Raw genomic sequence first — 12,456 nt, 5'->3', positions numbered from 1 at the left:
CAGACATTTGAGTTTCAGACTTCATTTCTTTCAGAAATACATAACAATGCAAACCCATTTGTTCCAGCAACTTTCTAAGTTTATAGGAGCAATATTTAAAATCTGTCCCTATTATTGGGCTTCTGTCTCCCATTATTTCTGGCTTTGTCCAGATTTCTTGCACTGAGAGGTTGAGAGGTATGCAACCTACTCCAACATCAGAAACACTTTCACGGATGTTTCTGAAGTATGTTCAAGTTCAGGCAGCTAGACAAAAAGACGGCTTAGTGTAATTAGCATTCTGTTGCTCCTGGCTGCTCTTGTCATGCATCATTAACACTTTTATATTATAACTGGGGGCTAACATGATGCTTAGGATCCTGGACAGTTGCTTAGTTTGTCACCTAATACCAGCTCTGATCTTATCTGAGAGCACCAAGTGCAGTGCTTGGGTAGTGAAGAGCACAACCAATCAACTACCCTCCAGGCTGAGCTGTGCTTGAACAGTGCTTGGGTAGTGAAGAACACAACCAATCAACTACCCTGCAGGCTGAGCTGTGCTTGAACAGTGCTTGGGTAGTGAAGAACACAACCAATCAACTACCCTCCAGGCTGAGCTGTGCTTGAACAGTGCTTGGGTAGTGAAGAACACAACCAATCAACTACCCTCCAGGCTGAGCTGTGCTTGAACAGTGCTTGGGTAGTGAAGAGCACAACCAATCAACTACCCTCCAGGCTGAGCTGTGCTTGAACAGTGCTTGGGTAGTGAAGAACACAACCAATCAACTACCCTCCAGGCTGAGCTGTGCTTGAACAGTGCTTGGGTAGTGAAGAACACAACCAATCAACTACCCTCCAGGCTGAGCTGTGCTTGAAGATCAATATATATTCATACTTGCGTCAAACATACGTACACTTAATATACTATTTTTATTATATCACTAATTTAAATGCATGAAATGTTGTTTATTCCTTCATCTTTACACATATTTTTGCATAGAATAGTATGGTCACCATGTAATAACAACATGTGGGCATTGTGTGTTTATGAGCTAAGCACAATGCAAGTTAGCAAAAACATGAATACGTGTGCTGCAAATAGTTACATTTGTGTTTTCCTGGAGTTAAGATGCACATACCATGACTATTTACTCCTAAGTCTTTTCTGCATGCAAGAGCGTAAGCATAACTGAGATGGAGACTGTGAACTTTATATACTTGGGTGACAGAATAAACAGTAAAACAACATCTTTGTCAAAGAACATAAAGCATGCATCAGTAACATAGTAGAACGTAGGCATTAAACTCCATTTGTCAAGTTCTTGGCCTTCCTTACCATCACTGTTGAAGAAGACTGCTGTACTTAAAGTATTACACTTTAGGTAGTTTTCTACCTTGTCCAGAGCTCAAGAGCCCACTCTTTTCTTAGGAGAGTACCATTGCCTTACATAAGGAAATAATGGTTCCCATTGTAATCTTTAAACTTGGCACTCTGTCACTTGAACTCTTTTCTAAAGTCCCAGTCAGATTAAGATAAAATTATAACATCATCTTGGAACAATAAAGATGGCAACTCTGGGTCTCCAGAACTGGTCATCCATCAAGCCTTGCCGTATCTTGATACGATGCTCGTGAAAATAAGGAAAGGAAGTAGCGACAAAATGTTTCTTTATTGTAGAAAATGAATATTATGAACACTGGAAAAAATGACTTATGATTTTTTTAGTTTTTCCTAGTAAATAATTAAGAACAGATAAGATGACAGTGAAGAGTATCCAGAATGTTGAAGTATCAGTAGTTGAGTCTGAAGAGAAGATAAGGAAAATAGAATTGGTCATGAAGGTTTCTATTTTCATGGTAAAATGGGGGTAAATGGGGATGGAGGCTAATTTTATTTCAGAAATAGCAGGAGAAGCAGAGAAGTAAAATGAAGAATGGAGTTTACATGACTACAGTAATACTAGTAATGAGTGTTACAAGACCTTTAAACAAGGATTAGTGATAATAATTGGTGGTATAAAGATACTTTTGTGGTTCAAAGGACTAGGGTAATTAGCTTGTGTGATGGCGTCCATGGTTCTAGTCTAGAAGTACCCACTTATTTTGGGGTGTGAGGTTGGCATAATGGGTAAGGTATTTACCTTGCAGGCACAAAGTGCAGGGCTTGATTCTCACATGGGGTAATTGGCTAGGCTTGAAATGGCCCACAAAAGCAGTTAGCTTAGTATTAATCTATGAACTTAGAAATATATATATACATATATATATATATATATATATATATATATATATATATATATATATATATATTCAATTAATGACATGTTACATGAAATGAAAGTGGTTGGGTCTACATATTTCACATTTCTCCAGTTAATTAATGAGTAAGAGAACCTGAAATAATAGAAACTTTATTATCTTTTCTAATTCAGATATGAAATTGTTGAGTATTGGTGGTAATAGGTGAATACATGTACTTGTTTTACCACCCTGGCTAAGTAACCGTTCTTCAGGTATGTGTGCAACTGCAGCCATGAAACATAGCTAATTATGCTAATCTGACATTGTCTGTACTCATTCAGATCGATTGGCAAAATGTACTTTTAGTGTATATTTTGTAAATAATGCCCATGGTATTGCCCTTTAACTGAATTATTTTATTGTAGCTTTACAACAAAAATAGTTGTAATATATGCTGACTAAATGCTCATGTTTTTTTTTTTGCAAAATTCAGCTTGTATTTGTATTTTTATATATTGCTGTAAGCTACCTTTGTACTCTTTGTTATAATTGTTGTTGTCATATACAAGGGAAAAATAACTCAGAAATCCCCATTCACTAAAATATAAAAGTGTAACAACTTCAACACTGACTTCCAGAGCAAAAAATGATTATTTAATATAAAGAGAGAGGGGCCTTGAAGTGAAAGACTAGTCATGAAAGTCAAGACTACTGAAGCAGGAGACAGTGGACCCATATGTGTATGTGTGTATTTATGTGTGGGTATGCATGCTTGCATACCTGTATGTGCATATGTGTGTGTGTGTGTGTGTGTGTGTGTGTGGTACTGATATGGAGCACTTTGAAGGTCTAGTGTAATATCTGAAATATAATGAAAATATAAACATCATTAACAAGAAAATCAAGTTGCCTGATGCTGCAATACAGCATACTTCATCTGCTATACAAACTACTGTGTATCCCATGCATCCATTCTAGTTGGTCTTTTTTAATTATTGCTTCCTCCTCATTTCAAAGGGATGTACTATCAGTGCAAACTATCTGTAGAAGAAGGCTTCCCGTAGTTTCAGTATTTTTTAATTAATGAGTGTTGCACTGTATTTCTGAGGTATTTGTTTTAACATTTTTTTCACATATCATGATTTAATATTCAAACTTTTATTAATAACAGCAATAACAACTTTGTAATATATACAAAACAGTACCATGGGCAATATATACAAAAACCTATGTACACAATAAATGCTACATGCCAAAAATGTCATTTATAAAGAAAGATTTTAACTGAACGACAGTAGGGTGTATACAAAATGACAAAGCCTCTTAAATAGGTGTCCTGATTAAAAGTTTTGGAAAATGATGCATAAATCTGATTAACATTAATGGTATTATTATTAGATTTATAAATCTAGCTCTGCTACAAAAATATGGTAAAACATTTGTTAAAACAGACTGTATACCATAATTTTAATAGCAGAACTAGAGTTATTTTCAGATATGTTACTTTTGTGATTTTGAATCATGACTTTAGTTAGTTGTGCCTTATTTTAGTTAGGTATTCAGAATCTGATACATTTTACTGGTAATGCCATTTCTAAATAGTTATGAGTTTTTTTTTTCATTACTTTATTTAAACCTTTTATTCTCATTTTGTTTTATTTCTAGAAGCTTGATTGATGTAGGTATCATGATTTTTGTATGATCTCAATCTGCATTGTGTGTGTGTGTGTGTGTGTGTGTGTGTGTGTGTGTGTGTGTGTGTGTGTGTGTGCATATTTGCGTGTGTGTTTGTGTGTGTGTGTGTGTATGTGTGTTTACATATTGTGTGAAGTTTTATTTTCTTTAACTGTGACTTGAATGTATGTACCAAAATTAGTAATGGTATCGGCATAGTAAATGACATACACAAACTGATCTAAATGCTTGACGATCTGTATAAAGTGATGTTACATGAAAAACACATACACTATGCACATGAGAAACATGATTCTTCTAGAAGTAGAGTCCTAATAGAGTGACATAAAACAAGTATCTGGTATACTATCTGGATAAAAAGAGAGATTTATGAGATGGTATTTAGTATAATGTTTAAGGTTTTTGTCTCAAAAACAAGGTGTTGGGTTTGATACTCACCTGTGGAAGGGAAATTGTCTAAGCTTAAAATGGCTAACAAGGGCAGCTAGCCTACTCCTTGCCTATTAGAGGGTTGCCAATCATAACCTGCTTATTATGTGTTCAAAATATGGATGTCACAAAATTCACCAAAAGAGTGAAGCTTGAGAAGTGAACCTTGGTAGTCACATCGAAAACACAAAATAAAACGCTATGATCAAAGACCTGCTCCATGTACTTAACACAAGTTACAAATAAAAGACCTAAGTGTTTTGTTGGTTTTAAAAGCCATAAAGCACATTGTAAGCGCTGTCAGAAAGACAGTGTAACGTAGTCTCTTATGTTTATACTCTCCTTGCTTCTCAGCTGTCCAGATTTTCATACAAAGTCCAGATTTTTGCCTCATATTTTCAATCTATTCATTACAAAATTTGTGATTGTCAGATAAATCACTGTGGATTGGAGTCACTAAATAATGACATACATTTGCATTTCATATTTCATATTCTTCTACAAATGCATGCTAACACAAGTCCTGTAATTCTAGCAACTTTCTAAGTTTAGAAGAGCAAGGTCGTGACTGTTACTAGCACAGACAGCAGGCAGAAATATATATTTTTTTTATTTTGCAACAGTCATTTACTGGTCAGTACTGACAGATCTGACTGCCTAGCAGAGATTTGTTAAGATTTGGGGCTGCGCTATAGAAGCACTTAAGTGATTTGCCTTTTTCCGGGTGTTGAGCATTATCACTGTGCTCCTTGTATTATAAAATCTATTTATACAATTTGCACATTACACACATTTATCTACACTCTTGGCTCATCATTAACGTTACAAAAATTTTTCTGCCTTCAGTACATTTAGCCTGCTCTTTAATGTTTATGTATTCCACAAAATATCTCAAACCACTATAGACTATTTAAAACAACCTACTTAAATTCATAAATGAATAAATAAATTCATCTATCTATCTACATATATATATATATATATAGATATACATACATATATATATATATATATATATATATATATATATATATATATATATATATATATATATATATATATATATATATATATATATATAATGTTTGTGGGTATGTGTATTATAATTTTATATATACATTATTTCTATAACTATATCAATTCTATCTATATCTATATATCTATATATATATATATATATATATATATATATATATATATATATATATATAAGCAAAGTTGTGTCTGCATGTTTGTATATATATATATATATATATATATATATATATATATATATATATATATATATATATATATATGCATGTAACCCAACATATGCAAATCATTTTGCTATAACTGCTATTATATCAAGATTGTTTAAAATTGTACTTGTTTTAAAATGTATTACTGGAGCTTTTCTCCTCGGGTCTCCACTGAAAATGGGCCACAAGCCCAGTTAGACAAACCCGGTTAACAAAAGTCAATAAATAAATAAATAAATATACAGATATATATATATATATATATATATATATATATATATATATATATATATATATATGAGTTTACCGACATAATGTTGAATTTCATAATGTCTAATAGTCATTTGGTTGAAAAATAACATCTCAACCCAAAACATTGAATTATCAAAATGTCTACAATCATTTCACTGAAAAAGCAATGAGATCAACCCTACTATTTTGTAGGGGGGGCTATGCTCCCCTGCGCCACCCCCCACACCCCCCTACTTAAATATATCAACTCTGAGATAGCACTTCAGTGCAGAAATGGTCAAATTCGATACTTTCAACATTGTGTATTTAGACTAATTTTATTTCAACATTTTGATCATCCAATATAGTGTGTTTAACCAATTCAGTTTCAACCATTTAGCATTCAACATTAGGTCGGTAAACCATATATATATATATATATATATATATATATATATATATATATATATATATATATATACATAATATACATATAAGCATATTTGTATGTGCATGTTTGAGAGCAAATTACATGTATAAAGGTTTTACTCAGGTTGTCAATGTCTTATTTATTCACAAAGGAATCAGGTGATGCATGCGATTTTTTTATTTTTTTTTATTTTGATATTTGCATTTTTGGTGTTGCCAGAAAAAGTTGATGTCCTTACATTCACAGCTGCAGTATTCATAACTTATGGGATTCCATGCAAAGGAAGCCCATCATCTGGTCAGTCCACCAAAACCTACCATTGCTTTAAGGTATGCTGAATGTCACCTAAATGCTCCTTGTGTAGCATAGGGCATAAAGGTAACACTCATGTGTACCATTCTCAGAACTTCTTTGCCACCAGTCAAAATGCTGTTTTTAACTGTCAGTTTGTTTGCCTCTGTCCATTTTCTGCCATTTTTTTTTTGTTTGTAGTCTGGTAATTACTCCTGTTTGCTGAAGTCCTCACCATTGTAGCTAAGTACCCAGTCGGGGGTTTTGTTTTTTCTTGGGTTTTCATGTCCTGTTTGGGTGGTTATTGTCATCCAGGAAGGGGAAATGCCAGTGTGGGAGACACAGTCTCCATAAAGACTGCCACAATAAGTGCCCTTTTTGCCTAGGAGCTTCTCATGACCATATGTCTTGCTAGACTTGTAAGGCATTTGTCCCTAAAACCCTTCATAGTAGGCTTTCTTCCCTTTGATTGTATCTTGAGAACCAGTGTCTTGAGCTTCTTGCTAAAGGTACTATGGATGGAACTTCCTGCCCCGAGGATCAGCCATCAAGGAAGAAGAAGTTGAAAAAGGTAAGCCCAGAATTTTCCACTGTCCAGCCTCTGCCGGGTGTTTCTCCTGAGGTTGTTACAAACATGGAGGCTTGCCTGGCTGTGTTGTCAAATTTCTCTGCCATGTTCGGGTTAGAGGCCTGTGAGGATCTGCCAAGCAGGCATGTCCATGAGGCTTTGCAGACGTTTGTTTCAGACATTCAGGGACAACCACGATTGATTGTTTCAAAGGGGTCTAGGGAGTTCCACAGGTTCTTATTAGGGAAGATGTTCCTATTATGGTTGTGGAATGCTGTCCTGAGTGAGAGCCTTCTAAGTTCTCTAGGATGGATGTTCCCTTAAAAAAGAAACAGAAAACTAAACATGTTTCTTCTCCTCCTAGGGATCCACAAAGTGTGTGGAAGGCCTTTACTCAGGGGTTATTTAATGATTTACTGGCATCCATTATAACCAGGAAGTTTCTGAGACCTTTGCGTTTCATGGCTTCCAACATTCTGATACTCCCTCTGGCCAAACTCCACATGAGGAAGTTCTAGTGGTTTTTGAAGGTGGTGTGGCTTCAACATGCACATTTTCTAGACTTTCCAGTTCCTCTGCTCCCTTGTCTCAAGAAGGATCTTCTATGGTGGATTCAGCAGATGTCTCTGAATCCAGGGCTCACTTTTTATCCCCCTCTTCCTTCTCATAAGCTGTTCACAGAAACATCAGATGTGGGATGGGGACCAACCTTTGGCTCCCTGAAGGTTCAGAAGGTGTGGTCGCCTTGTCAACAGAAGGAGCACATCAGTGTCAATGAGATGAGAGCTCTTATGCTGGCTCTTCAGGCCTTTCATCCTCTCTTCTCTCTGGGTCCTCCCAAGGTATTCAGAGACAATGCCATAGTTATGTGGTACCTCAACAAATAGAAGGGAACACAATCTTACCTTCTTTGCTGGCTGGCACTTCTAATATGGGATCTGGCTGTCAAGTATCAAGAGATTCTTCAGGCAGTTTATATTCCTTTAGATCAGAACATTGTGGCAGACACTCTGGGCAAGTCCTTCCCTCAGTCCCACAAATGAATGCTTCATAGGGATGAGTTTCTAGACATTGTTCACCAGCGAGGTACTCCTCAAGTAGATCTCTTTGCCTCCCCTCTGAACAGACAACTTCTGTTTTGTGCCACAGTCACAGGTAATCTGGTATGGAATGTGGATACCCTCTCATTTTCTTGGAAGGGGATGTTTCTTTATGCATTCTCTCCCCTTCCTCTCATTCCGAGAGTCCTGCTCAAGATTTAGATGGATGGTCCCAAACTCCTGTTAGTAACTCCCTTTTGGCTGCAACAGCACCTGTTATTTCTACTTCTTCATCTAGCCAAGGGCAATCATCACAAGTTACCTCACTGGGTGGATCTACTCATGCAAGACAAGGGATCTCTCATCTATCCCCACCTGTCCATGCTTCATCTGACACTGTGGGTGATAGGGTTTTGATTCCTCATTTACACTTTTACTCTGAGGATGTGCTGCAGGTTCTGCTGGAGGCCAGAAAACCTACTACTGGGAAATTCTGCTTATCTAAACGGAAGAGGTTTTCTATTTGGTCTCTTTCTTGTGACCTGGACCCACTTACTTTGGTTCTCTCTTATTTGTGTGAGTTACTCAATGCTGGTTTGGCCTATTCTACTGTCAAGGCCCACTTATCAGCTCTTTCTGCTAGTCTGCCTTTAACTCCTCCATTAGCTTCTACATTTGAGGCTAAGCAAATTATTAAAGGCATCCTTAATATTAGAACTCCCAGGAAGCCTGTTCATCCTTCTCTGTGGGATGTTAATTTCGTTCTTGAGAAATTGTCTCAGGCTCCTTTTGAGCCTGCTGTTTCAGCTTCCTTGCAACATTATTTTTGGAAGACAGTCCTTTTGTTAGCTCTTACTTCTGGCAGACGGATGTCTGAGTTGCAAGCCCTTATGACTTGTCAGTCTTTTTTGATTTTTTGATATTTTTTTGTATTATTCTGTATTATAGAGCTAAATTGTTACTTAGATATCTGTTGTCTTACTGTTCTGCAAATATACAGATATCAGTATATATTTTTGGTTATAATTTGCACTGTGATTCCTCATATCTATCTCTGTTGAAACTGCCTTCCCCCCTCCCTCATTTTAGTTTTTTGCAGTGCCCGCCCCACTGTAGATTTGATCTAGGACACTCCCCCAGTCCCATCTTTTTACTGCATTCTGCCTAATAAACCCTTTCTGCACTTGATTTTAGTCCTTTTTAATTTAATTACATTTTTTTCAAAGTGTGTGGACTAATATTGCTACATACTCAAGTGTGCCAGCTTGCACTGCATGTGAATTGTTTTTACTACTGTTTTTGCTACTTTTCTGGAAAAAAAAAATTCTGCTTTTACTGTATTTGTGTTTCTTCCTACTTTATTTTGCTATTGCGTCATCTTAAAAGTACTCAGTTGTATTTATTACTGCTTGGTGTAACTCATTCTAAGCCTTTTAGTTTAAGCACTTGGGCTTCAGACCAGTTGTTTTACATTAAGAAGGTTTGTGGTCTGCACTGCAGTGGCAGAACAGGTAGCTTACATCCTTCTAAGTTGGGAACTGCTGATTGAGGGTGCAGTGTCTGTTATTCTAAAAGTGTATTAATTCTGGTTTAAGCACTTGGGCTTCAGGCCAGTTATTTTACATTAAAAGGGTTCGTGGTTTGCACTCTTGTGGGAGGAGAGGCTGGACTCTACCCTTCTGAGCTGGGAATTTCTGGTTAAAGGCTTATAGTGCCTGCATATTTGAACTGCTTCTTACTGAAATTGGTACACCTTGTTTGCTGTAGCGTAGACTAGATCCAGGCCTGCTGAATCTAGCTTTGTTTGTATAACTTGAGCACTAATCCAGGCATTCTTTAAAGTATTCAATTGTATTTACTACTGCTTGGTAGTAACTTGATTAAAGTGTAGCTATCATTCTAAGTCTTTTGGATTAAGCACTGGGCTTCAGACCAGTTGTTTTACATTAGGAAGGTTTGTGGCCTGCACTGTGGTGGCAGGACAGGTAGCTTACATCCTTCTAAGTTGGGAACTGCTGATTGAGGGCTCAGTGCCTGTTATTCTAAAAGTGTATTAGTTCTGGTTTAAGCACTTGGGCTTCAGGCCAGTTATTTTACATTAAGAAGGTTCATGGTCTGCACTCTTGTGGGAGGAGAGGCTGGACTCTGCCCTTCTGAGCTGGGAATTTCTGGTTAAAGGCTTATAGTGCCTGCATATTTCAACTGTTTCTTACTGAAATTGGTACACCTTGTTTGGTGTAGCATAGACTAGATCCAGGCCTGCTGAATCTAGCTTTGTTTGTATGCTTGCTGTTTGTTTGCTTGTTATTTCCCTGAAATGCTAATACCACCTAAAACGTGGCTTTTCAGCGCTTCTGTGGATCCCTAGTGATATCTGCATTGCTTGCTGTACGTATTTCCTTGTTTCACTTAAAAGAAAGTTACTGTTTGTCGTTTTTGCATTTAAGTTACCTGTAACACATTGCATTTAAATTACCTGGCACTTGCTCACTAAAGCAATTATATAAGTCAGCACTAAAAAATTAAAAGCACTACACCCTCACAAACTCCCATTGAGTACCTTGTTCCCCATTGGCCCTTTTTTTCAATTATAAAGGAATTCCCAATACTATTCTAGCATGTCCAAAGGTCAGTTCTCAACCTCCTCTCCGGTCCAGCTGGTGAATCTGGGAATCTTGAGGCAATGTTACAACTGCCTCATGTACACAGACAACCCTCTCCTCCTCCCAACAAATTCCAACACATGTGAGAGATGCATCCATATAGCCAAACTGGAGGCTAAGTTCTCTCAACTCAGTACTGGCGTAACCAGTCAGGAGAAGAAGGAAACCACACTCACTACAATTCCAGTCTCACATAGACCTACCACGACAGCAAAACAAACACATAAACACACAAAAACATACTCAGAGGATCTAAATAAAAATCTGCCTAAGCAGCAGACACCTCCAAAGCAGACACCCAAGCAACCGCTACCCCAAAACAAAACACGTGCAACACATAGCTCACAAAGCCAGTGTGCCAAACAGTCACAGCCCTTAAGGCTAAACAACACACCTGATACACTTGTAATAGGTGACTCTATCATCAGGCACACTGACGTCCCGCTCACCAGGCTGAACAAGGAGAAGGTCACGGTGAGCTGCCTGTCGGGCTAGGATCCGCCAGATAACACAAGCACTCAGGTCACTCCAAGGCAAGTACAAATATGACTCAGTCATTGTCCATGCTGGTGTGAATGACCTGAGATGTACCTCCCTGGACTACATGAAAAGAGACATAGAGGAGCTCTCTGAGCATGTGGCCCAGGCCGGTATGACCCTGACCTTGAGTAGCATCTTACCCTCACCAAGAATGATGCCACAATATGAAGACAAGATGATCAATTTCAACAATTGGCTTAAGTATTGGTGTCATTCAAAGGGGATCAATGCCTGTCAGCCTGGGATGACATGCTCAACAAGCCACGATGCTTCACTAGGGATGGCTTGCACCTGTCACCCTGGGCTTTCAGATATTGGCAAAGGCTCTTGCTACCCCATAGTGCCTTTTTAGGCAAGGCTCAAAGACAAACCCACCTCCATAGGTATCACAAGGGATAAGAAACTAAAAGTAATGCTACTCAACGCCAGAAGTCTAAACCTCAAGATGCACACTCAAAACTCTCCTTAGCATGGAGAACATTGATATCTGTGCAGTAACAGAAACCTGGTTCAAGGCTCCTGAGAGCACCCCAGCACTACCAGGTTATACCTCATACCATGCTTTTCAGCCCCAAAACTTGGACCGAACCACAAAAGGAGGAGGAGTATCAATATTGTCCAAAGATACCCACACCTCCAGGTTGGTGGCACAGCACGAAGCATCAGAGACTATCCATGTGCAACTAACAGTGGGTAAAACTGCCTTCCAGTTTATAGCCTGCTACAGACCACCCTCCCAAACCCAGGGACCCCACTCAGCCTTCCTGAGAACACTGGAAAATATGAAGGTCTTTCCAAACACCATTATATTGGGCAACTTCAACTACCCAAACATAGACTGGGAGCATTACTCTAGCTCCAACACCCTAGCCCAAAGGTTCCTATAATTTATAAACTCAAATGCTATGGAACAACTTGTTACCACTCCCACAAGAGGGGAAAACATACTGGACCTGATCATCACCAACATGGGGACTCTATGCTCCAGATCAGAAGTGCATCCCTAACTGGTAAGATCAGACCATAAACTAATCTCACTGGATATTCACATCCTGACCCCACCTCCTGCCCAGAAAACCACAGTGAAAAACTTCTCTAAAGCAAATTT

The 12,456-nt window shown here is 37.9% G+C and overlaps 1 long non-coding RNA gene across 1 annotated transcript in view; it reads right to left on the bottom strand.

The window, feature by feature from the left end:
- LOC122803404 overlaps positions 1–12,456 on the bottom strand; it is a 2,587,193-nt gene that overhangs the window by 516,560 nt on the left and 2,058,177 nt on the right. The window lies entirely within an intron of this gene.

The sequence above is a fragment of the Protopterus annectens genome, chromosome 5.part1 (assembly GCF_019279795.1).
Source record: "Protopterus annectens isolate FY-2018-M chromosome 5.part1, PAN1.0, whole genome shotgun sequence".
NCBI lineage: Eukaryota > Metazoa > Chordata > Ceratodontiformes > Protopteridae > Protopterus > Protopterus annectens.
Note: the sequence above shows the minus strand (reverse complement) of the source record. Positions and strands in the feature narration are given on the sequence as shown.